Source organism: Chinchilla lanigera, unplaced genomic scaffold (assembly GCF_000276665.1).
Source record: "Chinchilla lanigera isolate Chin_1 unplaced genomic scaffold, ChiLan1.0 scaffold00033, whole genome shotgun sequence".
NCBI lineage: Eukaryota > Metazoa > Chordata > Mammalia > Rodentia > Chinchillidae > Chinchilla > Chinchilla lanigera.
This window is the reverse complement of record NW_004955434.1, coordinates 3,384,978-3,411,295: the sequence shown is the minus strand read 5'-3', so window position 1 is coordinate 3,411,295 and position 26,318 is coordinate 3,384,978. Positions and strand designations below refer to the sequence as shown.

General features: G+C 41.8%; 1 protein-coding gene across 3 annotated transcripts in view; it reads right to left on the bottom strand.

The window, feature by feature from the left end:
- The window catches only part of Apba1 (amyloid beta (A4) precursor protein-binding, family A, member 1), a 203,794-nt gene extending 177,476 nt beyond the window's left edge, over positions 1 to 26,318 (bottom strand). For 2 of the 3 annotated variants that reach the window (XM_013516352.1, XM_013516353.1), the window contains exon 1: positions 26,174 to 26,312. The gene's annotated coding sequence lies outside the window, so the exon portion shown is untranslated. Of the gene's footprint in view, positions 1 to 26,173 lie in introns of all 3 variants that reach the window. The other variant, XM_005388560.2, reaches the window with a different exon arrangement.

Here is a 26,318-nt window from a genome sequence, read left to right as displayed (position 1 = left end):
CTGAGCTAAATCCCCAGCCCCCCACATCTCTTGTTATTTCTGTTTCTCTGGAGAACCCTAATATGGACAGTTTCTTTCTAATTAAAATTGTACTTACAAAACTAGGCATGGTGGTACAAACTCTAGATAACTCTGCAAATAACTGCAGATAACTCAGGATAACTGCAAATTTAAGCCCAGTCTGGGTGAGTTAGTGAGACCCTCTCTCAAGAAATAAAAAAGGGGTAGGACTATAGCTCAGTGTGAAGGCCTTAGGTTCAATCCCCAGCTCTGCAATCAATCAGTCAATCAATCAATCAATCAATCAATCAAACACCCCCTCGAATGTACTTACATGTGCTCTAGCAACTTTACTCCTAAGGACTTGTCTCTCAAATCTGTTTCTTTCCCCTCATGTCTCATTCTCCTCCCTCCTTCTTGTTCCCCCAAACTGAAAACAAACGTCTACACAAAGATCTTATGGAAATATTCCTCACAGCTTTATTCATAAGAGTAAAAATGAAAAATAACTGAAATGCACATCAAATAGCACATGGATAAATGAACTGTGGTAATAGAACAGACTTGGCAATAAAAATGAACAAACTACTGCTCTATGCAACAAGGATTTAATCTCTAAGTATTATGCTAAGTGAATAAAGTAAGACACAAAAGACTACACAATGTACAATTTCATTTTTGTGAAATTTTAATGAACAGCAAAACCATAAGAACAGAAAACAGATCGGGGGTTGCCAGGGGAGGAAGGGACGGGACTGGCCACAAAAAGGCTCAAGGGAACGTTCTGGGATGACAAGCGTTCAGTATGTTCACTGGTGGTGGAGGCCACAAAACTGCATGCACGGGTCAAAATTTCTCAAACTTGGAAAATTAAATAGGTGAATTTTAAATAGGTGAATTTTATTGGACCTCAGTTATACCTCAAAATTTTAAAAACAGGAACAGTTGGTCGTAAAACAAGTATTAAAACCAAAAATACTTCCATACATGACAACCATATCTTGAGGCCCATAAGCTTTCTGTGAGGTCTTTCGTCCCCTTTCAGTCCCAGTGACCTTGCCCTCCTTAATGTCAGCAGCCTCACTGCCATGTCTCTTACCCGGTACTGTCGTGTCTGATTCTGCAACCCACTGGTTGAATGGAATGGGAGCTCACTCAAGCTGTCCTAAGGATGCTTTATGGAATTCAAGAGCAGGAAGTACAGCTGGGCCTCAGGAAGGCTTGGAACCGGATACTGACACATGTTTTCCTCAGGATCCATGGTCTTTCATTCCTCTTCATGCCTCATTCTTCTTCTTCTCCTGCTTCTTCTCTTTTTCTCTCTTACCACTTGTCTATGTACATAAGCTAAACATGGCTGGTCCAGCCCACTCCCACCAGGCCTCCAATCACTTTATAAAGTCTCCCACCTTTTTCTCAGGAAAAAGAATCTGATTGATTCATCTTGAGTTCCCTTTGGTTCTGGATGCACAGTTCATGTATCAAAGCCCACTGTCGAGTGAGCAAGGGGGTCAGGGTAGAAAACAACTCTCAGGAAGGAAATACGGGACAGGGAAGAAACAAGGCCGTATGAGGCTGAGCTGATCCTTGACTAACATTTTCAAACCATGTACTTTTAGTTTTTCACATAACCCAAGAACTCCAAGCATGCTTCTGCCTCAGGGCCTTTGCATTTGCTGTTGCCGCTGCCTAGAAGGCTTTTCCCATGGACAGTCACAGGGCTTGCTTCCTCACTCCATCAGGCCTCTGCTCGAATGTGCAGGCTTTCTCTGACCACCAAATCCAGAACAGCAACTCCTATGTCATACTCTTTGCCATTAATCTGTTGTATTTCTCCTCGGAGCAATTTAAAAACATGACATGATCACATATGTTTACTTATTAGTCTATTTACTATCCCCGCCCCATAATATAAGCTTCATGAAAGTGAGAACTGTCATGGTTCCTATCATATCACTAGGACACTTAATATCGCACAGATCAGATATTCCACAAATATTTGTTGAATAAACTGTGAATTTCTGCATGCCTATTTTACATGCCTACTAATTATAAATGACTACTGTCAATGTTCATTTATCTCCAGGGATACTGTCCCATGCAGAAGACTGCCTACTGTTTTAGTTATCTTCTCACTGTTGGGACAAACACCCGACACACACAAGTTAAAGGAGGAGATGTTTATTTTGGCTCACAGTTTGTAGAGGCTTCAGTCCACAGTTGGCTGGTTCCAACACAGGATGGAATGGCGGGGGCAGGGCAGAAGACAAACAGCTCACAGCTCAGTGGGCAGGAGAGAGTAGGCTTCCTTCTTCTTTCCTTTTTAAATTCCATCTAGGCTACAAACCACTTAGTGGGCGCCATCCACACCCAGGGTGGGTCTTCCCTCTTCAGCAAATCCATCGCCCACACCCAGAACAATACTAAACCATTCAGTGGACTGATCCAGTATCTCACACCCGTGATCTAGTCACCTCCCAAAAGCCTCACCTATGAGGCCTGAGGCTTCTGGGGGGACATCTAGGTATAAGCCATAACACCTACCATTCCTAGGCTAGTATTCTTCAGTGCTGACACTAGCTCTGGGGGTTTTTCTTTTTCTTTTTTTTTTTTTTTGGCCATCTCCTAAAATTCTGCTGTAGTTCTCAATCAGTTTAATTCCTCTTTAGCCAAATTCAATCACAATTCTGGCACCTACGGCTTGGCTTTCCCCATCCAAATATGACAAATGCTCTCACTACAAGATTCTGTTTCTAAGAAGTCCTACAGAGATCCAGCTTTGTCATGTCTTGGATCAGATCTCCAGAGTTTAAGCTCTTTTGAATGCATCCACAGAACTTTGCACAGTGAATTGAAAACAAAATAAGCTTAACAAATACTTGTGGATTGTTATGTACTGTTTATTAAGTATAAAGGGAGCTAAAAATTTTTTTTGCATCAGGCAATGTATTAATTATGACCACTTCTTATTGTTGCACTGCATAGCAGGGGCCAGAGCTGAAGAGATGAACAATCATAGCTCCTACACTCTTTCAAAAGATACACTTTAAGAGCAGAGATTTAAAAAAACCCACACAAATAACTAATAAGGCAGATATAAGATAGAAAAATTCTCAAAGTCGGGAATGGTGGAGTGAAACGAGTCCTACATGTATGATGAGGAAAGTTTTAGGAAAGAGACAGAATATTTACAAGGCCTTGAAGAATGGAAGAAATACTTAGAGCTGAATTGGAATGTAAACATTACCTGAGAAAGATTTGGAGAGATAGCTAAAGCAGTAGAGGAGAATATAGCTTTAAATACATTTACCAAGGAACAAAAAAATTAACAATAAATAAGCATTCAGATAGAAAAGTTGGAAAAAAAAACCCAGAAGAAACTCAAAGAAATAAAAGTAAGGAAATAATTAAGGTACAAATTGGTAAATTAGAGAACTACAACAATGCACTCAGAAATTGATTCTTTAAAAAGGTTTGGTACATAAACATCTGCTAGTGTGATCAAGTCAAAAGAGAAAAGTTCAATAAAACAGAGTAAAGAAAAAGAGAAACCATTACAGGTACAATAAAGGTTTACAAAGAAATGGGTGGAGACTGTCTTTGATGTTTGACAGACGAAGGTGGGGGAAAGAACTCCAGAGATAGCACAGCCTGGGTTGTGCAAAGCCTCGGGTGAGCTCGTGTGGGGGAAGACTATGTGCGGAGCGGAAGCTGGGAATGTCTGCTGAGAGCCTCGAGAGACGCAGATGAAGAGTCATTAATGAGACTTTCATGGTAAAGTGCCCTGCAAACAGATCTTATTCTGGGACTAGCAGGGAACTCTTGTTGATGATTTCTGAGCAAGGGGCGGTAATGAGAGCTGTGCTTCAGGAAGACTCCTACTTGCAACCAGTAGGATGACAGCTTGAAGGAGAAACAGAAGCAACCCCAGGGAATAAGACGGAGGAAACAGTCTGTAGTTCGGCAAGTGACTAAAGTCCGTGTGGGGACAGCAGTAGGAGACGGGGATGAGAAAAGTGTCAGCTGTCCTGACAGAGTCCAGTGGAAGAAGTACGTGGTAACCCTCAGGACAGCACGTCAGATGGAGGTGGAAATGGAAAGGAGACAGAAAGAAACTGGTTGAGGAGTTGAACAATTTTAATTTAGCTATGTTCTTTATTTTTTTCTAACACATTTTAATCTTTGATCCTTACTGTCCTATGGGATAGGCAGGTAAAAATGACTGTAACTTGCTTAAGCTGCACAAGGCAACAAAACCAAAGTCAACTTCTCTACTGTAATCAAGAAGCTGAGTGTGGTAGCCAAGCCTGTAATCTCTGTACTCAGGAGGCTGAGGCAGGAGGATTCTAATGAGTTCAAGGCCAGTCTGGGTTATATAGTGAGTTCAAGGCCAGCCTGGAACACAGAGCAAGATCCTATCTCAAAAAACCAAAACCAAACCAAACCAAACAACAATAACACACACACACACAAAAACATGATCAGGACAGGAAATGGTCAGTTATTGAAAACATCAGGATTCATAGGCAAAGATTCATAATAACACAACACATGCAAAACATTTTCCTTTCTCTCGGTTACCATGGCCTGAACAGCATTGTGTGTTTGGTACATTAACCCCGTCCAGGGTGGATGAGGCAAGAATGCCTCCCTGAAGCAAGAGGGAAGAACACAGGTACCTGCTCATTCAGTTTCACCTGGAGCTAGGAAAGAGGCTTGGGGGAGAGCTGAGCTCTGCCCAGAAGGCAGCCCTGATAGGGGCGGATGTGGGAGCTCCAGATGTGAAAGAGGAGGGAGGAGCTTCTTGCGTGGTGGTGGCACTGGCCTTGGGTGATGACAGAGCTGGAAGCTGTGATTGAGTTCAGGTCCCAACACAGAAGTTGCACACTGAGAGCTGGTAGATGGGGCGTTTTCTTACCAGGCCAGTTCTGATGTCTGGTGTTGGACACTGTTCCAGGCAGCTCGGCCTTGTTGCAGCTCCCCAGTGCTCCCAACGGATCTCCAGCGGCTGAGGTTTCTGCTCAGTCGGCCAGAGTCACTGTCTGTCACTTGTGTCTAAGAGTCCTGACAGATACACATTGACACCATAAATGCTTTATTTTAAATCTCAAATATGTGTACATTCATCCACCAATCTTATAATCAGTTGAAAACCAGACCTTTTTAAAAAAAATATATATATATATAATGTGTGTGTGTGTATATATATATATATATATATATATATATGAGCAAGCTGAAAGTAGGAAAGGGTTTATTTTAATAAACATGCAAGAATCATTTTCTAGCTTTATTAAAACTTATTTATATTCAGTGAAATGAAGCAGGATGCAAAACAGCATATATTTTGTACTTTTGTTACACACACACAGAGAAAGATTATACTGAAATGCCAAGAGGATTAAGCATAATGAGTAACATCGATTCTCTATTTTGCTTATGTACAGTGGATAAATTTTCTACCATGCATATGCCATTATTATGTAATTTCTACTGACCAATAATAATTGTACATCTTCATGGGGCACCACGTGCTGTTTGTAAAACGTTGTTGTTGGAGCGCATAGAAACCTGTTTTCTTCTGCAAGTATGCAGATCATCATTTTCCATCTCCACTGGGCAGTTTCAGGAGAAACTTGCTTGCTTTCGACTGGTGTTCCCACAGAGGATTTGCATGAAACAATGCCCTGGGCCTCTTTAGCTGCACCCCACCCCTCAACTTTCCCTCTTCATAGACAGTTTAGGAAATCTTGGGCATGTCTGGCTGCGGCCTGTCCTCTCTGTCTTTCATCTCTGTCTGCCCACAGCACCATGCATTCTGGCCTGCTCTCTATCTGGTCTGCAAGCTGGGTTACCAGGCTTGTGTTGCCTCTGCCACGCTAGGGTTGAGAGCACGAGTGATGTTATTCTGGGCAGTCGTAGGCAGTCATATACCTAACACACAGTTTCCAACTGCCCTTATAATTAACAGAGCTCCATTTGTCTCTGACCATTTCTGATGTCTGGTGTTGGATACTGTTCCACGTAGCTTTTATTTCTCATTAGGCTCCAAATTTGAGAGGTATCTTAGTCCATTTTTTGATGCTCTAACAAAATACCAGAGCTGAGGTAATTTACAAAGGATAGAGGCTTACTTGACTCATGGTTCTAGAAGCTGGGAAGCCCAAGCACACGGCACATGCATCGGTGAAGGCCTTTCAGCTTCTTCATGACACAGCAGAGGATGTCACACAGCAAGACAGACCAAGTATGCATCACCTCAGGCCTCTCTTCCTCTTCTTACAAGACATACGCCCCACCCTGGTAAATTTATTTAATCCCAATTATATTCAAAGTCCCCACCTCTAAACCCATCAACATACATATAGGGGGGTTAAGTTTCAACATGAAGTTTTGAAGGCGACATTCATACCAGGGTAGGAGGTGGGTGAAGGAGGTGGTTTAGTAGATCCACATAGACAGCATCAGCAATCTGTGATTAACACTATTTCCTTAGGCATCTCAGGGCTTGGCATGCATAAATCCTGGGGCACAGAGAAATACAGGCTGGTCTCAGTCACCTGTAGTTCAGGGAGAAGACACACAGCCCCCTAATCTGCTGCCAGTCCTGCCTACAGCATCTCTTTTCACTGCTTCTGTGGGAAATACATTACTTAATGTTCAGAACTCCTCTAACAGGACCCAGTGCCTTAGTAACAGCAGTACAAAGCTTTGCTCATCAAGTAAAATACATAAAGCTGGGCCTTGGGGTATCATTAACAGCAAGACATTTTAATGGGATTATAGCTTTTTCTCCTCTTTGGGTTCAGAAAGCACACAGGCTCCACCCTAGAAAGCTTATCCATTGATCTTAACCTTTTCTTTCACAAAGTATATGTAAAGAAAGCAAATCCTAGCTTCTCAAATCAGCAGCTCTGCCTCTGTTGTATTTTATTATTCCTTGCCTCCCTCAGATAAAGCATCTAAGTTTCATAAATCATTACTCTTAAAGTCAAGCCATAAAAGCGCACCCGTCTTCCCAAGAGTTTATCAGCGTTTTGCAAAGTAGCTGGATATGGCAAGTGCTTTAAAAACCACAGTAAAGTGGCCGGCCAAATTCTGAATATTACATGTGATCTTTATCTGGCAGCTTCAGGGTACACAATAACTGAAGTCAATCACCTCTTTCTCAAGTTTCCTGACTATATTTTCCTCAAATTTATTCTTAAATTATCATTCAAGGTCACAAAAGCAACAGTTTAAGATACACACACCATTAAACAGAAAAACAAACCTCATCAAATATCTGAACCGTAAAAGTTGTGTCCAGAATGCGCCAGAATGTAGGATGTAGACACAAAGACATATAAAGGCAGACACACACAAAAAACAATGGAGTATTTAAAAATCTTCAAAATGTTTCTAACAGCATTGTTTCCCAGGAAGTCAAATGAAGGGTGTGGAATGAACGGTAAAGTTGTGATTAGTCCTTTTTAATCAAAAGAGTAACCAGCTGGCTGGGATTTTGGTGGCTGTTCTGTTAGGAGACGGAGATACGGTCTTGATAATGAGTGTTTGAAGCCCAGGAGTGGAGGGCTGGCAAGTTCTGGCCACCGCTGCCCAGGTTGAGCTACCCTGCAGCCCCTGTACCTGCCTATCCAGTTCCGAGCGACAAGGCGAAGGGCCAGTCACCTGCCAGAAAGTGAAGAACTTGGGTAAAGCCTTTCTCCTAGCTCTTCACAATCACTGGCCCATAGGTGCATGGCCTCCCATTTCTCACCAAGAACAATGGCCGTGGGAAAATTGAAAGGAAAAGGAATGGAGACTGGGTGGGAGTGCATAGGCGGGTTTAACTTCACAGTGAAGTGACAAGGAGTACTCTAATAAGCTGTCCCGACACACCAAGTGCTGTGGACACAGCTGTAAAGGATGAATATGTACCTGATGCTGTGAACTTTACTGTTAACCAGGTTTACCTGGAAGTACATTTATACACATTTACACATGCCACTCACCCATGCTGAAGATAAAAAGATCACATACCTAGAAACTGGTAAGCCACATCTGCTCAGACATTTCTCTCTTCAACCTACCTATTCATTTCACAGTGGGCAAGAACCATCACTTTTAAATCACAAGGTTTTCAAGTTGGCGGTAAAGACCACCCAGCTATTATAGAATCGTACAGTTTTAGGACTCCACGGAGAGCCCCAGATGCAGTGAGAGAGGTCTGGAGCTTAGAACAAGGGCAAACGCAACCAGCCTCCTTCCTGGCTGCCTGCTCTGATCCACATCCCTGTGGCCTCCTGGAAGTACTTCGTCTCCCAACGCTTAAGGCATCCAGCTGGGTCACCGACTCTGATTTCCACTCTGTGAGGCTTGGTCAGCATAACCTCTGCTTCACAAACCCCCTTTGGGTTTTAGATCTTATAGCCAGGAGCCCATCTCAGGTTCCTCCTTGCAAGTCTCATGCTTTCTTTGAAGTCAATTTCTTATGTTTCCTACGCACCCTCCCAACTGGGTCTTCCTCTAATTTCCACCCTTTATTTCAGTGAATGGCAACCCCCTGCCTCCTGAAGCACAGAACAGAACCTGGGAGTCTGTCCTGATGCCTTTGTTTCCTGATGCCCCACACCCAATCCTGACAGCTTTACCTGCCAAGCGCCTTCCCAGGCTGTGCACTTCTCTCCAGGGTTTCCGTCACCTGTATTCCAAACCTCCACTACCCCTTGCAGCTGTGTAATGCTTCTTAAAGGGAACAACCTTCCATTTTGTAAAATGTGTTACGTGCATTTTCCCTTTTGCCCACTTTCCAACCTAGGACTGAAGAAAAGCATAGATCTGAACGTGTCTTTTCTTTATGTGAAATGTTAAAATGGTTTCCCATTGTTTTCAGATTAAAAAGCAAAATTTCTAAGGTGGCCTGGGGGTCCTGCTCGCCTAGGCACAGCTCAGACTCCAGCCAGGGACCCACACTATCCCCTCAGGCCCCTCCTTCCCTTCCCAAGACCTTGGTGCATGCTTTCCCATCTGCCTTTCCTGACTCAACGTGCACATGATAGGATCCTCCTATCACACGCTAGCACTCTCCCCTCCCACAGCACACACGCATGCGTAATGATACTGTGCGGAGGAGGGACAGGGCAGGTCTCCTGGGCCTGAGGAAAAGAGCTGCAGGGCTCTGCTCCCGCCAGCCCCAGGGCACGCAATGGTGTGTCAGTGCTTAGACAGGAGCAGAACTCAGATCCCAGAGGCTAAGGACCCCGGGGGCTAACGACCCTCCCTCAGGATCACCCTTCAGGGGAAGCTGTTCGGCCCTCAAAGGATCTGGAGAATCAGTATTCTCTTTCTGTGTCTCTGAACCACCCTCAGATGTCCAGTTTGACCTCTAGGCTTGAAAGGGGGTGGAGGGTAGTATTCTTTTGATATGAGCTTTGAAGACAGTGACAGCTTTAAGTGTTTGATTAATAGAATCTTTTAAAATAATAATAAATATTTTAACATCAGTTCAAATTGAGAAAGTGTCTAAGAAATGAGAAAGCAGGAGTGTCCTTTCCCACACCCTTCTTCCCCATGTATAAGCAGAGAGTCAACTAAAAAGCAGTGTGGCCTACTGGCTGTGCCTCTTGGACGAATCACTGAGCCGCTCTGTGTTTCAGTGGTCTCATCTGGACAAATCAGCAGCCCTTCTAGAGCTGTTGTACTACATGAGCGAATGTACATTAAGCGCTTTGAACAGTGTCTCACACCGTTTATAGTAAACAATACCTATATGTCTGCCATGTCACTGTTACTAGGTGTTTTCAAAAGATGCTTTATAGCATTCTGTTATATTTGGGTTAGAAGAGAACTCTATTAATGGCTAAAACTAAAATATTCACTGGTTTATTCTGCTAAGCAAAACTATTTTAAGGAAAATATTCTGAATGTGTAACCTTGCTGATTTAGATAAAACAAACAGCACAAGGTGCTTGTTAGTAGACGGCTCTTGGCTTAACAGAGGGTGGCAAAAACATTCCTCAAATATGTATGAATAACTGGTTCAGTATCCAGTGAATTCACAAGCATATGCCTCGTTTACCTTTGATACACACAGCAACAAAATCATATTCAGTTAACTGAGCTAGATAATAAAATAAAAATAAACCACTGCATTAAAACAGTGCCTGTTTACCTACATCTATCCTTGAGTTGTAAGTAATACATGTCAAAGAGCTGAGGGTAACTGAGGGGTACAGACCACTTACCTATCATGTGAGGCCCTAGGTTTGATCTCCAGACCACAAAAACAAACACACAAAAAAACAAGAAAACGTGTTAAGGTGACATCGAACTGAAAGGTATTGATAAAGCAGTTAAACAGTTGGCATAGATGGTTCCAGCTACTCTCCTATCTAAATACCTAAGAAATATGAAAAGGACAGAAAGACATATACAAGAAGTAGCTTTGTTCGTGATAATAACCAAAACCTGAAAATAACCCAGATGTCTATCAGTAGGAGAATGGATAAACAAATTGTATATTTGTACAACTCCGTGTCATGCAGTAATGAGAACGGACAATGAGTAAATGCATGTAATAACACTGATATGTCTTACAGAAATTGTCAAGTAAAAGAACCTAAACACACATAAAGAGTGTACAATGACTGTCATGTCCTACAGGCTTGTCCTTAGGGTGGGGGCGCGGGAAGTGGTAGGATATTTAAGAAGTGGGCTGGTGCGAGGTCGTTAGGTCACTGAGGTTGTGCCTCAAAGAGTATTGTGGGGCCCCAGGTTCCTCTCTGTCTTCTTTTTTAAATTCTCCTGGCCATCAGGCAGACAGCCTTGTTCCACCCTATGCTCCCACAATGACATGATGCCTTGGTACAGGTCCAAAGCAGCAAGGTCAACTGACCATGGACTCAAACCTCTCGAACTGTGAGCCCAAATCAACTTTTCTCTGTGGAAGTTGATTATCTCAGGTATTTTGATAGAGTGCATGGAAAGCTAATCTAATCCCATGATTCTCTTCATATGAAGTTTAAGAATCATCAAAATCGATGAATAATGATAGAAGTCACAACAGTGGCTACCTCTGGGGAAGGCAGAACAGAGACGCGCTGGGACAAATATAAGAAAATCTTAGGTGTTGCCCACGTTCTACATCTTGACTTGGAGTAGCTGCATGGGCTTATATGTATGTAAAAGATGTCAAGCCATCTCCTTGAGATTTATAAACTTTATACACTTTTCTGTATGTGTTTTACTTCTACTGTATTATAAAAAAAAATCTTCCCAACTGGTAATTTAAACCATCACTGACTATACTTTGATTTAACAAAAGTGACTGCTGTGTGCTTCCTTCACATGCTGGAGAGTTGGCAGAGGGCTCCACCCACAAACACACCAAAGTGTTATGGACTGGAGTGTGCCACCCACAAAAGTTATATGCTGAAGCCTGGAACCCCAGTGTGCTTATATTTGAAGGTAAGTCCTGTAAAATATAATTAAGATTAAATGAAATAATAAGGGTGGAACCCTAATCCAGTATAACTGGTGTCCTTACAAGCAAAAGAAGAGACACAAGGGATTTAGAGTTAGAGGGAAGAACACAAAAGACACAGCAAGAAGGTCCTATCAGCAAGCCAAGGAGAGGCTGCTGGAGAAACCATACAACTGACACTTTGGGTCTTGGACTTCTAGCCACCAGAACTGTGGGAAAATAAATTGGTTGTTTAAGCCACCCTGTCTGTGGTTTATTGCTATGATCATCCAAGGAGACACCAAGTAAAGAAGCCTTCAAGAGAAACTCCAGGAGCCTAACACTGGCCTAACACAGAGTTAATGGGACCCCACTGCCAGTATCTGCATCTTGCTTGGAGAAATCAAAAGGCTACTCAGAGCTTGCAGGGTGAACTGAGAGAAGAATTACATTTGGAGCAAAGGTACTTCTGCCAATAGCACAGTGTATGTGCTTTGTGTGGCCATAATGTAGGCCCTGCGGAAGCCTTCCTGAGCAGCACGAGGCGAAGTTCAAAATGTGATGAGTTTAACACCATTACACACTTGCTGGAATGGCTAAAGCTAAATGAATGGCAGGATATCAGGCACTGCTGTGGATGTGGAGCAGCCACAACTCTCGTAAACTGCTGCTGGGAACACACACCGGTACAACCACTCTGGAAAACTGCTTGGCGCTATCTCTAAAGCTAAACACACACTTACCTGTGACCCAGCAATTCCAATCCTGAGCCTACACCTCGCAGAAATCAGTGTATATGTGTGCCCAAATGCACGTATGAAAATATTCCCATTGCAACAACATAAATGTCCTTCATAGAAGAAAGGATAAACTCAACATATGCACAGAGTAATTACTAAATAGCAATAAAAGGGAAAGAACTAGTGGTACATATGAAACATGAATGAGTCTCTAAATACTAAACAAGAAGACAGACACAGAACCCTAAATACTGTGTAACTCCATTTATATAAAATTAAAAACAGACAAAACTGCTGTATAGCGATAGAGGTCCGCGTGGTTACCTCTAGGGTGGTGGTTGATAGCTACTTAGAAGGAACATAGAAGAGCCTCCTGGGAACAGACACTTTGGATACTGACCCAAGTGCTAGTTACATAGGTTTTCAGATATGGGAGAAGTCAATAGGCACTTGATATTCCTGCTCTTTCCTATATTAAAGTCATATTGCAATTTTAAAGAATCAAATATTAGATGTGGGGGTTGGAATTTTTATTATGACACTAGATAATACTATATGATTAACAGATTGCATCTGACTTTTGATCACTTAAGAATAACTGGGGAATCTAAGAGAACTAACCAATGGATGGTATGAAGTGGATATAAAGGAGCCATGAGAGAACTAAAGATGGTTGTTATTTGCACCTCACTGAGTCTAGCCCACTCAATCATTTCGTATACCTAGAGGGCAGCTTTTTAAATTTGAAGTTCTTTAAACAAAACAATGCTTTCAGACTGTGTCAGAGTTCATAGGTTTCTATTATGGTTTGTATCTGGATGTTCCCCCAAAGCCTCATGCAGTTACGGGGTGGGCTTCCGGAGTTTATGATTGATACATGGTCCAATGTTGGAATTACGGATGTGAGTGCTATACCCACCCTGGGGCAGGTAGTTTGCATACAATGTAGAGGAGGGAAAGAGGCTGCTTGCCGCCACTCCTCCCTTTTGCTCTGGTTGCTTTTCCTATCTTCTGCCACCACAAATTATTGCCCTCTGCCATGTGCCACTCTGCCTTGGAGCCAGCTGAGTATGGACTGAAACCTCCACAAACTGTAAGCTAAATAAATCTTTTTTCCCTTAATTTTGGGCGTCAGGTATTTTGTCTCAGTAATGAGAAAAAAGTAACCAGGACAGTTTCTGTTTACTGTCCTATTCCAAAGATGAACTCTGATTTGACAACATGGTAGCCATGGTTCAAGCTGCCATCAGAAATTTGCTGATTTTCATCTGATGATGATATTCAAAAACGTTGGGGAAGAGAGAAGTGCCCTTGCTTAGTCTAATGATATCAACAATAGTTCATATTACCCAGCTAATGACAGATTATAACTCTTTGCTTTGACTAATACAGTAACTTGCTAGATGATGCTTAGATTAGTTAATTCCCAACCGCAGTACTGATCTTTGGAATTGCAGGATATATATGTTTAAGTATAGGCAAGTGTACACACATACACAAGCACACATGCACAATAATGTATTTTAAATTTCTACTTTTTTTGGCTGTGCTGGCGATTGAACCCAGAGCCTCATGCATGTTAGGCAAACATTTTACCACTGAGCTACATTCCAAGCCCTAACTTTCTACTTCAGTTATACTTTAGATTCCCCTTTAGCTTTTGTTTTGAGTGGCACCTAGTTAAAGGTGCCAACAGACTACACATATTTTTATCTTTTTCATCTCAAGTAAAGGCATAGATCAGGTATAGATGTACAAGGAGAACAGAAGAGAGAATATCCATAAGTAAGAGACTTTAATACATTTCTGAGTGAACTGTAAAACCCCAGGGACACATATCTAGCAAAGAATGGCATGGAGAAGGCTCTGGAAACAGAGGATTTACTGGATCAGAGCAGCTGGATCTCCAGCCCTCTGCTCCACACAAGACACACCTATCACTAGATCCAGCAGCTATTCAGGAAAAAGACAGGTATTTTGGGATTCCCAGAGAGGCAATTCAAAGGTTCCCTGCCTGCTATCCTAAAGAGGGGTCACTGGTCTGCTTGTGGAAAATGTCAGTGTTTCTGCGGGCCTCCACAAGGTCCCCATTCTCCCATCCAACTGCCAGCACCTATAGTATTTGGGGGAGGAGGGTTGCCCTAGCTTTGTCCTTTCATGCGGAGAGCCAGAAATAATTCAGAAATTATGACACCACCTCCACCCCGCCGGCACCTTTCAAAATGCCTCTTCCTGGGTCCCTAGCCAGGCTGATACGTATGGAGTATGAACAGGAAACCCACTGACTTGGGCAGATATAACACTGAGGCTGATTTACACTCCAGCACTCCTGAGATCAAGCTGAAGTCACCCTCTGTGGCACTTTGACTGAGATCACACTTTCATTTGATTTTTTTCTCCTTCTCTTCTCAGTTTCTCTAGGGAACATTTCCTTACTAAAAAAGCTCATGGACACATGAACTGTGGGTCTACTTCTACAGAGTCTGACCTATGACATCTATAAATCTTGACTAATGTAGACCTTCTGAGCAGCACTCCTGTCACAGCCCTAAGAATGGACAATCAGTAATAACCAGATATTTGCTGGAAACCTGCAGAATTACAAAGATCGATCAAAATAAATAGTGAGATGTAAACAGCCCACTGTAATTTCCCCTGTGGAAGGAAGGAGAAGGGGGTGGTAAGAAAGGGGCAAGTTAAACTCCCAAAAGAAGAAAAGGTAAGATTTACTTTTGAGAACATTATGTGCAGATAACATAATAAATGAAACTGGAATCATCTGCCTTCATAAGCTCATTCTCTGTCTTCATCAAGGGAGCCCCATGCCACATAAGAAGCAGTGGACAGATGGATAATTACCCCCCCGCACACACACAAGCCTGCCTTTCCTCCTACCCCCACCCTGCTCCTCTGCATCCATCCACTAAGAGTAATTTTGAAAACAGCCTTTGCACTGCAGAAAGCACTATGTTTTGTCTCACACAGAGGAGCTTAGACATAATAGGGAACAAATCTTGAACCTCTCATCCTCTACTCCTCCCAAGCAGCCTTCAAACACCTTGCATGACTTAAATGTAATAATGCACTTTTAACACTGGCTTAACATTCTGCCTTTAGGCCTAGACCTCATTAACCATGGCAATAACAATTTATTCAAGTCAAAAGTACACTTACATTTATTTTATACATGCTGTGGATCTTTTTTTTTTAACAGGCTATGGCAAATTAACATAGTTTGACAGACTAAAATGTTTAAGTACTTTATTGAAAGCTGACTTAATTGCTCCTTTCCTTAACAAATTTCAGTGAAGAATATACACCATTAAGGATTTTGGTCCCAATTTTCTACAGTTCTTTCTTCCAACCCCTTAAGTATACTCAGGCACATACTCAAAATTTTCTGATTATAGGATAATACAGAGTTCCTGAGTTAAAATGGTTCAACTTAAAATTTTTTAACTTTATGACAGTGTAAAAGCAATGTGTATTCAGCAGAAGTGATAAGCTTTGATCTTTTCTTGGGCTAGTGAAATACAGGCATGACACTCTCTCCGGATCCTGGACAGCAGCACTGAGCTGTAGCTCCCAGTCAGCCATGTGATCACGCGGAGAAACAATGAATGCTCTCCAATGTGCTGCGTTGCTAAGCTAAGGCGTTCGGAAGTTAAGCATACACAATGCATTCTTGCCTTATGATATGTTCTTTTTACAATGAGTTTATTGGACACAACCCTCTCATAAGTTGAGGAACATTTGTTTTCATCATAGAATATTTAGAAACATAAACACACACAGACATGCCCTGGTATTAATCTTCCATCCACCTTTTTGTCCATCTCATCTTGAGAAAATTTTATGTATTTCTTCATAATCCAACTTTCAAGCTTGTACTTATTAAGAAGTAAGACAAGAGCTGTGCTCAAGGCTTTGCTTTTCAAAGAGATGTATATGATTCCTGAATACATATTGGGGAAAAACAATTAAAAGAATAAGCACATTCTACTAAGTCCTTTTTATTTATAGCCAAATGCACCAGGTTCTTGCTTCCATGTTGAATTTTGAGGAAAGCATACCAAAAAGCAGTTTAACTGGCATGGACACAGCTTAGGCTGTTCTAGAGTTCCTTGTAGTGACAGAAAGTCCAGGGGAGAAGAGCTAAGCATTTGGTTATTTCAGTTGTGCTCTTTCATGCCAAAATGTTTTTGTTTTGTCTGCTTGTTTTCTCTCCTTTCTTTCTTGACATTCTTCTCCTCTGTGGTTAATGGGGGGAACTTTAATACAGGAATCTCAAAGCCCTTAATTTAATCACAAAACATTCACTCACTCATGTCCAGGAATTTGATAGAGAATAAGCAGAATTTTGCATAAAAAAGCAATGGATATTCTCATATCTGCCATTTATTCAATATGTACTTATTCAGTGTACAGGATATATGTGTACTGGGCAGATAGGAAAGATGAACACGACCTGCTGGAATCCCAAGTGGTACAAAGTGCAGTGAAATTTTAGAGTTGGGGTGAAGAAACACAGGTATGTGGGACAAAACCAGCCCACAGCCTGTTATTGTACTGCCAAGGAGCTAAGGATGGTTTTTAAGTTTTTAGATGGCTGAAAGGAAAGTCAAGATGAGTACATATCCCTGGTACATGATAATAGTATAAAATTCAAATTCCAGCATCCATAAATAAACTTTTATTGGAACACAGCCATGCTCATTGGCTTACATACTGTCTAGAGCTGACTTTGCACTATCACAGCAGAGTTGAGAAGCTGCACCAGAGACCACATGATCCCCAAAACCTACTCACTATCAGGCTCTATAGAGAAAAATCTGCTGACCCCTGGTTTAGAAGGAGGAGATGCTTTGGGATCCAGGGAATCATTTTTGTTCAGCATCATTATGAAGGAAACAGCGTACCCTCTTTACTTTTCTTTAGCCTTTTATATCTCATTTGTTTTTTTTTTTTTTATTTTAAGGATAAAAGGAGGGAAACATTAACAGACATACAACATTTTACAACATATCACAAGCACAATACAGACAATACAGTTATATCTCATTTGATTCTTCCAGAATATCTGAAGAGATCAGAAGGCCAGGTTTATTTATACCCCTTTCACAGCTGGGAAGCTGAGGCTCAGGCAAATCTGGAGATATGTTCATTGCTGGCAGCTTATTAAGGCAGCACCATACTTTAACTCAGTCTGAGTCCTTTCCAAGCCACAGTACCAAAACTGGAAAGATAGCAATGCAATTCACACACACGCACACACACACACCCCATGTGGGATAAGGATGTCATAAACAAGTGCGCAGGTGGGGTGGGAGGCTACTACCACGCCCAGAAGACAAGGAGGGACCAGCAGCTGTCAGGACCTGGTCCTACCCCTAGACCTATGGCAGTTTCCCTTCTTCCCTGTAGTCACAGAGCCTCTGAGACCCCCAAAGTCTTAACTGCAATGCAATATAAGTTCTCTCCTGATGTGGTCTCGTTTTGTTTTGTTTTGTTTTGAGACAGGGTTTCACTATGCAGTTCAGGCTGACCTTGACCTCTCTTAATTAGCTAAAGCTGGCCTCGAACTCACGGTGATCCTCCTGCCTCTGCCTCCCAAAAGCTGTGCCACCATGCCAGGCATGTGCCACCATGCCAGGGTCCTGATGTGGTCTTAAAGAGTAAATCAGATCATTATGAGACGTACGTGAGTCAGTCATGTGGATAGTGCAAAATACTTAACATATTGCCTGGTACTGTGTAATGTTAACTTGTTATTAGTCACTGGATGGGAACCCTTCTGAGTTTTTAAAAAAGAAATTGATGTGTACGGTATTTACACTAGACAACTAGACAGCCAGAAAGGACACGATCACACTTCAACATCAGATTCATTAGGCTTTCTTTCGTATGATCCAACTCCGTGGAAATCTTCTACCTATATAGCAGCTTCTTCCTCCTTCAAGAAAGGACTCCCCCAGGTGTTAGCTCAGGGGAAAAGGAGCTTTATATTTTCAAGTGATTTGGAAGAAAAGTGGGCATAAAAACCATTTTTACATCTGGGAAGAAATATATGAGATTGAAATTTAGAATTAACTAATTGGATTGAACACCGAAAGCTCAAGGAGCATTCCAGAACCTGTGCATTCCCCCCTTGCTGTGGTTTCCAATTTCCATGTTAATAATTTCTTCTCTTAGAAATAAAGTGTTTACTTAACAATAAAATTTCTCTTTGTGAGTATTGTGACATCATAAACCTACACCACCAAATATCCAAATATGCTAATGATGTGAAACAAATAGGGAAAAAAACCTTTCTGACATGAAATTATTTCAAACTATCAGAAAATAAGCATTCTTTTGATGAATGTAATACAATGGAGCAGTGTGTTTTACACTGTATGTCAGGATATATTAGGGCTGAAATCAGTTTACTGTGTCGGCAAACATGAAAAAAGCCAGCCAGAATAGGATAGAAAATATCAGAATGCATTACACATAATGAAAGGCAAATATTGCTGCATCAAACTTGTTTCAGTGGTGTGTGTGTCTATGTGTGTACATATCTTCACCTATAGAGCCAGATTATGATATCAATTGTATTGTCAGTAAGGATTATGGTAAAAAATGTGCAAAAGTCTTGCAATAGGGTATCATCCACTTTAGTACAGTCTGATGTCAAAATCCTAATTCATCAGATAGTCAATCTAAAAAGTAATTATTTCTGATAAATGGGATTTCTTTAAATGACAAGCTCTTCTTTTGCATTTTAAATACGCTACAATCAGGCTGGGATGTAGCTCAGTGTACAGAGAGCTTGCCTAGCATATGCTAGGCCCTAGTTTCCATCCCCAGTACCCCTGCCCCCCAAAAGGCTACAATTTATACACACCTTGCCAAGTATACTTCTTTAAAATAGTGTGTATCTGTTAATAAATACAGAACTTATTTTTAGAAACAAAATTTGTCAAAAGCCAGAAACATAAATCAATACATTATTTGGAAGGATGGCCAGTTAACTCCCTTGTAAAAAAAAAAAAAAAACCACTGCTATTTTTCACACTAATTGTACACTAATTAACCTACCATAGAATAGGAGAGGAGGAGGCTGCCGGGAAACTTGGTGGGCAGGGATGGTTTTACCACAATCATACCTTGACAACTTCCCACGATCACTTTACATATACAAAAATAAGATGTGATTTCTGTCTGCAAAATAGTATATTTCAGAAAAGAGAAAGCTGCTTTATGTGGGAATACTTACGAAGTCTCCCATTTTATAGAACATTTTCTTCATTACTTTCTTCTTAAAGTTAAAAAGCCTATTACCTCCAAAATAATCAGAAGTGAAAAATCAAACAATGCCTGAACGCTGGATGTGATGGTAACTGATTTTAAAGGGAGAAATGAAGTCTGAAAAAGATTATCTGGGAAGGCTGCAGATTTCATGAAAGGGGATGCGTTTTGTGGTTGCTTCTGAAGTATCCGGAAAAGACAGCCAGAAACAATCTCAATCAATACAAGACAGGGATGCTTATGGATTTTGTGTGATTGAAATCCAACAAATGACCAAATGAATGAATAAAAGAGGCCCTGAGTTAATGCCAATTTAGGTAAATATCCTTGGGAGGAGCTTTAGGATGATCTGTATTGGATGTCCTTATATAAACCATGCAAAAATGCTGGGTTACAGATGCCATAAATAGGAAGAAAGAAAAAAATAAACGTCCTTGTGTTATGTGAATGGGCACAGAGTGTGTAGATTAAAGTTTGTAGCGGCACCATCATACAGAAATTCAAGCAGTAATATATATCAAACAAGCCAGATGGTACCAAAAGTGGCCAGTGATGACAGACTCTAAAGTCAAACAAGTATGTAAGACCTCTGAATAAATTACTCCATAACATGTTAGGATGGATGTAGTGTACACAAATTATTATTTCTATAGAATGTAATTTAAAATATATGCAAGTAAATTAATTAAATGTAAAAGCATTTCTCTTTACCTATATTCCTATAATTTGCATATTCAAAGTGACATAAAATCTGTTTTTAAAACCTTCACGGGAAAATTGGGAGCCACCTTACAATTGAGGGTTCCTTATACACACACAAGCATATGAGATAGTCTGTACCTCAGATAACCAGCTTGTGAGTTACATACAAATCCCTAAAACACCAATAACTGCTATCAAAGCAATTTTTATCTGTCAGAAAATTCTTTTTTTTTTTTGTCTTTTTGAGACAGGGTTTTGCTATGCAGTTCAGTCTGGCCTTGAGCTCACTTGCAGCCCAGGTTGGTCTCAAACTTGCAAAGATCCTCCTGCCTCAGCATCCCGAGTGCTGGGATTACAGGTGTGTGCCACCATGCCCAGCTTTTTCTGTCAGAAAGTTCTTTAGGCTGTCTCTGTGTCATGTAGAACAGAGGCCCCAGGTCCCCTCAGGCCACTTCTAAGTTCACTTGTAGCTTTGATCAAGAGGTCTTATCCTCTGACAGCTTCCCACTCCAGCCAGGCCTTCCCTTCAGCCTCTCTACCTGAGAGCTGTCTGTTCGGCTGCCTCTGGAGGAGTAGGAGTAGTCCTACAATGCTGAGGATTTAATGCCTCCAGGCTAAGTGGAGGGAAGTGCATGTTTCACTATTGCTTGATGGCTTACAGGATACCAACAGCGCCAAGCCTCAATTGCGCTCAGCGGTGGCCTGCTCATTAACCCAGCTCTTCTCCCAGCTCATCTTCTTCACTCTTTCTCTGGTGCTTCCTGGGCTTGCCTCCCAAGTCAATGATCTTGACTCCGGGGCTGCATGCATAAACCACTTCAGCATCATGTAGAGATTCTGTGTCCTCTTCTGCAAATCTCTCTGCAGAAGTCAAGGTAAAAGAGCTTTAGCCTCACCCATTCTATTCAGTAAGTACTTAATGATCTCAGTAATGTAGAGTTTTCTGTGTGCTGTCATATATATCCAGATGAACAGGACAGAGTGCTACCCTTAAGGACCTTACACTTAAGGATGGGACAGGAAAGGTGGGGGAACAAAAGAAACCTATACTTGAAGATTCAGACCACAGATGAATGAGGCAGCAGTTCCAAAGAGAGGCACTACTTCCAGCTGACTAGTATTTCACCACAGCCTCGTTCTTCAAGTTTTCTAACTTATACATTTGCTTGACAACATCCCACCTTTGTCTAAAGCCAGCAATGACTCACACATGGGCTCAAATATGATACATGGTGATGCAGTTTTCTGGGTGACCAATTCACTCCCAAAAGGCAAAGCATCATATCACAGATTCCCTAAGTGGCTGCTCCATTTCTCAGGTGTGATAACACATGTCTAGGTGAGCCACAGGTCCTAAGGGTGCTTCCCTCCTGTCTCTTGATTTTGCCAAGCATGTTCCAACTTGAGGCCCTCACAGTGGATATTCTGACTAAAAACACATTCCCTGTCTTAGTTACTTTTCTCATTGCTACTTTTCTCCTTGCTGAGACAAAATACTCAATACCCAAAGTTAAAGGAAGAAAGGTTTTAGCTCAGTTTGTAGAACTTTCAGCCCATAATCGGCTGGCTCCAAGGCAGTGTGGCATATGGCAGAGGGGCAACAGTTCATGGTGCCAGAAGGCAGCAAAAGCAACAAGAGAGTGCGAGACAAGCTTCTCTATGTCTCTTGTATTGTTCCCAGTCTACTGGGATTAGGGCGGTGCCAGTCCAATCAGTGGACTGATCCAGGAATCACCCAACCTTAACGCTAGCAGCCTTAATCCCAGCATTGCACTACAAATCAATCACACACTCTAGATTCAGCCACCTCTGAAAAGCCTGCCCCATGACTGCATGATGCTTTGGGGGAACATCTAGACACAAACCATATTACCCCCTAATGGCTTATTCCTTTATACCTTTAAGCTCTCTCTATTTAAGGCCTTCCTTGACTACTCTATATAAAATAACATCGCATCCTATAACGTCTTGCTCTACTGTCTTTGCTGTTTAACTATTCATAGCACTTACTGCCTGACATATTATGTATTTGCTTATCTGTTTATTTTTAGTATCCTCTCACTAAAATCTCTGTAATATCAGAAACTTTCTCCCTTTGCTGTATTCTTTGCACCTTGAATAGTGATGACCAAGACAGGATGTTCAATAAATATTTGTTGAAAAATGAATAAACTTCACAGTTAGAACCTCAAAATCATCAGTCACCACAACGGAAGTTCCACAAACCCACCTGGAATCAACACCAGAAATTAGTGATGGCAAACCTCTTAGAATTTTCAATGATACAAACAGCCTGCTTCCGCACATGTGCCATAGGTTCGTCACCACTGCCATAACTCAAGGGTCTAAAGGCTACACAATTATTTTGTGAAAGAAAAAACTGATGCATGCTTTTTGTTTATTTTTTGGTTAAGCATCAATATATATAACAAGTATAAATAAAGGAACTTTAATGGTATCATAAACTTGTACAGGCCACAACTCATTCAACGTCCACTGTATATGACATTGTAAAATTTCAGATCTCGTAAACTATGCCTACCTTACTAAAATAAATTTATTCATTTATTCATGTGACAAATATATAGTATTTATGAAGAGTATGGTGTTGGGTGAGGTGCTGTATTTTATTTTTGAAAATCCTTATTTTTTCCTTTCTTTATTATAAACCTTATTTACTTAGTTCAGAGATCCCTGAACAAGTATTCGTAAATAATCCTTCAGGTAGAGTCTTTTATTAGGATAATTTAAAGGTAAACATTCTTCTATTTTCATTAAATTTAAGGGAAGTAAGAACCATAGAATTTAGCAACATTAAATACTCATCATTACAAAAACTGCCTAAGTAGTTGTCAAGCCCTAATTACACAAGGCTAATTGGTTCCACTAAAATCCATGCTCTTCAAATACAAGAGTTCCTCAAAGTTGGGTGCTAATCTTTTATCACTCCAATGGTCTCACCGCTAGATTTTCACAATGCAAATAAGTTTTTGTCATTCCACTCTTGGCCTCAATCTGCCCACAGCTTTTCTGACTTTACCTAAAAGAGCGTAGCCACTTTTTACTCCACCTCAAAATTCCTATGCTCTGTCTCAAAAGTCAAGTTCCCCCCAGTATCTTTCCATCCTCTGGAAGACTTCATCATTTAGCTTCCTCTTGAATTGTCAAATCTCTCTTCTTGGAAAGGATTCTTATCCTTAGCTCCTAAAGCAGGCTCCGACCTTTCTACGCTAATCACATTTATTCCCTCAATGCATCGATCTCTTTCCTTCTCACTCAATGTATTGAAAAGGAAATCTGATTTCACTTCTTGCTCTTCTCTCAATTACTTATTCCATGTAGAATAAAAGCCCTATATCCCCATGGTTTCATGGTTTCTTCCTTTTGGCCCCACAGGTCAATTTTCAAATGTCTTTTACTTTCAAGTCTTCTGAAAAAATAAACTGTTTTAAGAGGACCAAAAATGGGAAAGAAAAGCATTGACACATTAAGTGAAGAAAAGGCATCCATGCAAAACAAATAGCTTGCTGCAGGCTACAGCAAAAGGTACAATCGTTTACTAGACTGAATTACAGATTCAAGCTGTATCATTAACCTTACCAGTCCAATCTTTAGAAAAGCCAGGCACTGAATTTTAAAAATTACCCTATTTACAGTAGAAACAAAACCACTAATTCCTGAGTCATAAATTTTGTTGTTGTATAATTGTTCTAGTTATTTACCTTGCTAATTCTTAATATTCTTAAACTTTCTTTTAAGAAAGTTACATCTCTGATTTTACTTGCAAATATAAAGATGATGATTTTAAAAACAACCTCTTAGGATACCTTTTAAATTCCAAAAGTATTTTTCCCAGAAAGAGATTTGGCATAACTAATAAGAGCATAAAGAACTAAGATTCAAAATTCATTTTTATAAATCTATCCTTAAATCTTGGATGAGATCCAATACCTTATATTAAAATTTTAGAAGGTTGACTTGAGGGACATGGGAAATTTACTTTATGTTGACAGCATCCAGAACACCTGGCCTATATATCACCATTAATTAAGAAAAGATAAATGGGAAGGAAAAAACATATGTGAATAGCTCTAGATTCATTATTTTCAATGTAACAATTATATCATGCAAGGCTTTGCCAAAAAATACCCTAAATTTTTAATAAAGAAAAAGAAAAGAAACCTTTGGTGCCAATGTATTGTACATTTATTTCTATAGACTTGAATGCTACAGGATTTTCAAAGAGGACCAGGGCACCCAGTTTGTATTCTGACAGCAATGCAGTAGAATTTAAAGTGTTATGACTAAAATGTGTCCTAAGCTGGTTAATCTAGTCATGCAACATTTCAATAAAGAAGAACCAAGATAGTGAGCATAAAGGTGCACTTATTTCTATGAATACTGCAGGGGAAATAGTGACAGGAGGGAGTCAAGCTGCAGTGGACACATAGAAATATGCCATCTCCCTTTCTATCTTTCTCTACCAAACCTTATACACGCCTAGCCTTATCACACAGAGACAATTAAAAACTACACACTCTGGATACATTTGTGTCCTAGCTCCCAGGCTGGGAGCCTTGCATTTAATAAATTTCCCACTAGTGTGCTACACTGGATAGGAAAGCAGGGACTTTACTGCTGCGATCCCATCACCACGGGTCTTTGGAGATTTCAGTTCCCCAGTGACGGGCACCACCTAGCCATTGTGAAAGCCAGAAGTGTGGATGCTACCAAGCAGTGGATTTAAAGTATCCCATTTCTCAAGGAAAACACCCTGGCGGAGTGATGTTGGCCAAGGGGACCCCAGATATTTCTCAGTATGATCTTTTTTCTTCATTTTTACCTCACCTCTTCCATCTCTCTTCTTTCTAAGCCCCCCATCTATCTTTCTGTGCACACCTCCAGAGTTCATTGTAAAATAAATCAACACAAAGATTACACATTCTTCAGGCATAGGTTTTCCGCACTTAAATGCACACGGAGAAGGTCTAGTTGGCATTCAAAGTTGTGGGGAAGGGGAGAGAAGAGGTGACCATTACAGACCCTTCCCTTTAGAAGAGGTTAGACAAGGGATAAACAATACAATAGAAATTGCAGAGTCAGAGAGTCCAAGATCCACACAGAAAAAGGGCTGGGGACAAGTACAGGACAGAGGCTCCCTTCAAAACCTGGGACATCAGCAAGTCCAGAAGGTGTAACCATTACCCTACTTCCTTGCCCTGTGCCCCAAAGCGACATACCCACTTCCACATCCCTATCTCAGGAGGCCAGAGAAAGAGGAAGCGAGAATCCCTACCCGGGGCCATCCACAAGCAGGAGCGGAACAGAGTCTGCACTCAGAGTTGCACGGTCAAAATAACACACTGTCCCACAGTGTTCGCTGGTGACATTAACTCAGGCACCGGCAGATGTCTGGATGTGAGGCATAGTTCGGGGAGCGTGGATGCAATCACCCGCGTACGCACACTTGCAGGAGATTTTACAAACCCGCCCCTATCCCACCGCTTCCGTCCACACTCCGCACACCCAGTGCGTCCTGCCCTCCTCAGGGTTTCCATCGTCACAGTCTTTCTCTCGGAGAGCCAGCTGCCAGCAGAGGGATTCTAGCAGGGATTCCTGGAAATTTCATCCCCCAACACCTCGGGTCCGGGTCCACTACCGCCATCCCCTTTGCTGTACCTTTTACACACACACACACGCGCGCGCACACACGCACACGCACTCCTGCCATGACTGTCACTAGGCCCGCCGGCTGCCCTCAGTGCCCGGCATCGCCGCGCGCACCGGACACCGGGCATCGCTGCCACAACCCTTCCCCCGCCTCGCCGGCTGCAGGCATTGCCCCCCGCACGCCGCCCGCTGGGCTGCTCCTCCGCACCATTGTTCCACGCAGCGCTTCTCGCGCCCCGGAGCGCCCTTGGGCGAGGACCAGGGCTCCGTCCCGGGCGGCACCCGCGCCGGGCACCCTCGCTCTCCCACCGCTCCCTGGCCATGGTACCTTGCCTGACAGCTGGGTCCGCGGGCCCGCGGGAGCAGGCGGCGCTAATGACAGCGACGGTGCCAAACCTGAGAATAAAGCTCCGCTCCGGCCGCTCCTACCTCCAGCGCCACCATCTTCTCCGGCCGCTGCCGCCGCCGCCGCC